Source organism: Diorhabda sublineata, chromosome X (assembly GCF_026230105.1).
Source record: "Diorhabda sublineata isolate icDioSubl1.1 chromosome X, icDioSubl1.1, whole genome shotgun sequence".
Classification (NCBI taxonomy): Eukaryota; Metazoa; Arthropoda; class Insecta; order Coleoptera; family Chrysomelidae; genus Diorhabda; species Diorhabda sublineata.
The window spans coordinates 10,104,895-10,110,894 of NC_079485.1; positions in this window are offsets into that span (position 1 = coordinate 10,104,895).

Sequence of the window (6,000 nt, forward strand, 5' to 3'; positions counted from 1 at the left end):
AATAAAAATGAATTTGATTTTCTTAATTAATTAATGGGAACGCATTATTACAAACGTATTCATTTATACAGAGTATGAAATTTTTAATTTATAAAGATAACTTACTTTTAAATTGTTGGTTCTTCTTCGAACGAAAACCGATAGGTACTAGTGATATTTGTGTTTATATTATAATATGATATACCATTATGTAATGTAATGTACCATTACTTTCGAAATTTTTATGCATAAGAAAATTAAAAAAAAAGGAAACGTGTACGTAAATTTTCCTATCTATCGACATCAAGGTATTTTCACGTAATATTGCTCTGATTCGTTAGAGAAAATGTAACATATAATAAAATTTAAACGTTGTAAAGTGGACAAAAAAAATCAAATACAGAAATATGAAATCTTTGATATTAAAATGAAAAGTTTTTCATTCAAATTAAATCAGATCAGAACAGTATGATAGTAAACACAGAGTGTGAATATTTGAAATATTATTAAGTTCTAAATACAGATATGAAAGTTTTTATTATTATTATTATCATTATTATTATTATTATTATTATTATTATTATTATTATTATGCATCTCTTAGAAGCACTGACATATTAATTTTTTCAGATTATTCTTTGTTTGTATGTATGTATTGTTTTTATCTAAGTATGGTATTTCTCTACTCGATTTGTTTCCTAGTTTTATTGTGAACCTAGTAGTGTTACAGTTAATTTAGTTATTATTGTTTTTTGTGAACTTTGTCTTCTACGTTTCACACCGCTCTACACTAATTTCGCACTTTTGGAATTTTTCTTTTATCTTTTTTCCCTCTTCTAATATCACTAAATATTGAACAAGTTTCTGTCTTTTTTGCGTCTCTTCTGATTAAAGATTTTTTTTGTGAAAACAAATAAAAATTTGAGATTTCCTCCTACTTTTCCCTCAATCAAACTATGACTTGACACTGAAAATTTGCATTTTATATTAATGAATAAATCACTTATATCATGAATATCGAGATAAAAATAAAATCATAATAAAAATCTGTTTTAACATAAAAAAAATTAATTCCTCATTAGTTTTCACATCCCAAAAATATTGCATTAAAATTTACAAAATAGAGTTATAAATTTTACTTAAATAATTTAGGTATTTTTTATCATTGATAGCTTTCTCGTTCTTATGTATGTGAACCATTGTAATAAATTCTCTTTTGAATTTATTTTTTTTGATATATCATGGTTCGTTAATGGAGTTTTATTTTTTTTATCGTATATATGACATTTTAGTCTATTTTCTAGCTACTGAGATGTCTGCCCTATCTAGACAGCGTCATAATCAGAACAAGGTACTTGATATATAATATTACTTCTTATGTTTTAGATTTTAGTTTAGTGAAATATTTGTATAATGTATCAGATCCTTTATAACTTGTTGGAAAAGTCCTTGTACATGTTTTATATTTTGGTCTGTTTTGTTACTTAACTGATTATAGATTCTATTTGTCCTTTTCTTAAATATGTTGTTTATCATTTTTTCCTGATAATTATTGCTTTTTAATAGCTAAGAATCTAAATTCAGGATCTGACAGTTGGATAGATCTATCAACCAAACTTATTATCACTGATCTCTTTTGTGACATAGGATGGCACGAATTGAAGTTTAAATATATTGATGACCAAGTTGGTTTCGTATACCATTCTGTTCTTATGTTATTGTTAATTTTATATAATGTGACATCAAGAAAATTAATTCTATTATTTTGTTCGGTTACGATTGTGAATTTTGAAAGTTTTTTTATGATGATGAACTGAATTTTGTGACCTCTTTTACATGATTGTGTTGATAAAGTATGATTATGATTTTAAGTATCTATCAATTCAAATTTCGTTTTATAATTTTGACGGTTCGTCTACTTTAAGCCTTTAGCAAAATATGACTTGACATTAACACTGTCATATTATTACATAATATTGCATCAATATCTCTAAGTTCTACATACAATATTTGCTTTATTTATACTGAATTTCCAGCTCACTATACCTATTTATCCATACGTTAAATCGACATTAACTAAAACACATCTTTCGATCAGTATTTGTCTCTGTATGTCTTATTTTTTCTCATTTCCATTTCTTTCACATCAGCGTCATGGTATTTTGATCTGTTTGAATAATATTGTCTCTCAATATTTATTTGAAATTGCTATTAATTAACTAAAAACTGTCTTTTTGCAAATACCTATGTGAAAATTTGAACATGTATATGATGTTGAATGTTTTTATACTTAATCATAGAAAAAAAATTATATACCATTAATTTTGATATTACATAATTCGATGAATCGGAAATCTACGGGATAGATCGCTATATATCTGGAAATCTTTTGTGTGAGATAGCGTTAACCAGAAATGATCATATTAATGAATTTTACAGCCTTTAGTATTGCTGCTAGACAAATATTTAATGAAACCGTGTCTCCATAAAAAGAATGGAGTGAAGATTGAATTTTATTATTTTCTTACGAAATACACTAAAACAAATCATCTTACAAAAATTGTAATCCAAAAAACTGGCACTAGTCTACGCTAAGGAAATTTCTTCAAACTTGTGTAAAAAACACTATAAATTTGATATTCATAATGATACTTTGTATTGTATTTGTATTGAAAATGAGAAAATGATCACATATATTTTATTCCACTCACTCACTTCTGCGTTCATTTGATAAAAGCATGAGATAATTGTTATATAAGTTTAGGCTTGAAAGGATTTAGTACCGCGCCGCGTTCATAACTGTATATGAGACTTGGGTTCCCACTATGATCCCAAATCAAAACAAGTGGGGCGAATCTGGTACTTGGAATAAAGGGCCAAAGACCGGTCAAGAATAAAACACATTAACATGTGGAGCATTTTAGAAAGGCTTAAAAGGATTTAGTACGACGTTCCCACTATGATCCTTTATTACCTATTGAGTTTTGGGAAAAAGTTTGATCACTTTTGATGGCGCTCAAAATGGTACGAACTTATTCTTGAAGCAGAATTATTTGGGCTACGCAGCATTGTACTATAATTTTCAACCACTGTTTTTTTTGTGCAATTGAATGTTTATCAAAACGGATCGAATGGTAAACTTCACAGACTCTAGCATCGTTGGTGATATTTGTATTGGACTCAGTTTACTACTGCTATATAAAACACTGTCTCAAGCGCGTTTTGATAACCAAGATTTCGTCCTACATATATTTTCCGTACTGAAAAGAATTTCAGCAGATGAGCTTACTTCAGAGATGAAATTTCATATTTGATTCCCATGAAATGAAATATAAGATGAACTGTGAAGAATAGGCTAGTTGTTTCATTCTAATCTATTCTTATATTCACTTCAAATGAATCTAATAATATGTTACTAGATATTTTCCACTTGTCCCCTACTTTGTATGATTATAACTAACTGCTTTTTACATCGCTCTTAGCATTGCTGCTATTTTTGAGAATAAAATTTGAAATGCTTTGTTCGATTGATTTTGATTAATGTCAAATACACTAATAACAATCAAGCTCAGCTAGAAAAATAATTTTGACTCCTCTTCGAAGGAAGATCATCATGACTAACTAAATGCATGTTTCCTTTATTAACTAATGTATTTTACCCTCTATCTTTCAAAAACTTTTTCTCATTGATCTTTCAAAAGTATAATCAGGGGTAGAGTAATGAACAAGTAGCACTTCATACAAAATATGTTTCCAAAGTTTAAGTATAAAAGAAGACTAGGTTAATGGAATATTCAAGTGGAATGCTTAAGTAGCGATATGCAACTATCGCCTTCGCCATTTTATATAAATTCAAAAACAATACTATAAAAATGTGAATATATGTATAGAAGATTATATTCGATCAATAAAATATGTACTAATTGGTTACATAATCAGCCAAATCAGATATGTCAATTATAACTAATTATTGGTTATCTTTTGAAACAATTGTCTTTACAGAATATCTCCAGCAACATAGGTCGAAATCTTATCGGTGTTTACAATTTCATAAATTATACCAAATATTTTTAGACGCCGAAGTATATTGGTCTAATTGATCATTTGTATGTGCATAACCAATATCCAGTGGTTTTAGTGTGTGTTGAGTATTTATTATTTAGTTCTTGATTTCTCTCTCCTTTTGCTATAATTACTTTATCCTTTTACTACCTCCATAACTTGTTTGAGGTCTTTTTGATTAATTGTTTGATATTGAGCTACTTAATGAATATTTATCTACTTCTTGTTCTAGATACTCAATTTTAACTGATGAGTTCTATTATTTAATTCATTCATCTTGTTTGTAGCTCTCACTGTTCTGGTATTTTCAATGCTGAAATTTTCCAAGATCTATTATCTATTATTCATAGTGAATTTTATTATATTTGCCTTTCTCACTACTATTTCCAAATATTCCCATAGCTATATTCCCGCACTCATCCAGGATTATATTACTATAATATCCACAATCATGACGATGAACTGTGCCATTTAACATAAACGTGGCTTCTTCAGAAAACAGTATTTAACTTCGATTCTCCCGTCATAATCTTGCTCAGATAATTCTTCTACTAACGTAACTTTATAAGGGTGGAATTTCTAAATAATGTTATGGACGGATCCTACACTAACATCACGTTGTCGTTTTCCGAATGGATGTCCAAGGATTTTCTAGAAAACTTTTCATAACGTTCATCATTAGTTAGGGCCTTCCGTCAGTCACTATATTTTTATTCCAGTTTTAAATTCATAAATTTTTTGTACACGCATCATATCTATCAGTTTTTGCAGTAATAGCCAGCTGGTGTCTTCCAAATTCAAGAGCACTCATTTCATCGATGATTCTAGAGGTAAGAATGATACACATCAAATAACTCACAAATCATCTGTCAATATACCTACAAATAAAGTGACAAATAAATTTACTTTTTTCCAAAATTATGGCAACGATTGAATAGTATTATTCCACATAACTAAAATTATTATTCAATTTTATATGGTAATGCATGGTATTACTTGATAAAACTTGCATATTAAGATGATATATTGGATTATAATGGTAGATGAAGAATATAAAAATTTTACAAAAATTATTTCACAAAATATTTCGTATAAGCATGTGCAAAACTTGTGCGGTTTCCTGAACTATTAGTACTCATTTCCAATTAATGAAATCTTTTCCACAAAAAAAAGTATTTGATTATTTGTAGATATACTGGAGAGGAAATGGTAGGATGACTTCATTTATAGAAAATATACAAATGATATATTAAACAAAATAAAACCAGAAAGAAAATGAGAAGAATTGGAAATTTGGATGTGATGAAAAGGGGCAAAAGTTTCCGCAGCCAAATTTAATCATACTAATTACTCGTTACAATACTAAATTATTTTTTTAAGCTTTGCACCTTACAACATAGTTCCTATGTATCCTATAAACAATTACTGTGTGCGACAAAAATTTCAATTAAAGACTGAACGTTGACCTCGTTCCTATTAAATAAAACAATGAAATTCTCTCTTGTGCCGTAAAAAATTAAGGATTTTGACCTCCCGTGAACTCTCTTAGTAGGAAGTTTTCCAGAAAATTTGTTACGGAACAAAGTTGGGAATTCCGGTTTAGATTCTAAGGTTACCCTTCCTAATTTAGAATTCATGCTCGAGACAAGGGAACTACTCTTTGATTGAATATAAATGTTATTGATTAAATTACAAGTTAACAATTATGACAGTATTATTATTAATGTTCGGATGAAAGTGATTCAAAGCTATTATGAGTTTGTTAATCAGTATTTTATTAATATCTGTTTTCAACTAGATATCTTGGAGCAAGGACAATTTAATATAAGATACATAGAGGCTTAACACTTTACCTACAAGAATTCTTCTCAGTTTTGTAACTAAGCAGTGGTATGGGGCAGTAACCAGTCTTACTCTTCGATTTGACTAATAAAAAAAGATTCACCTTAGCTGCCGTTA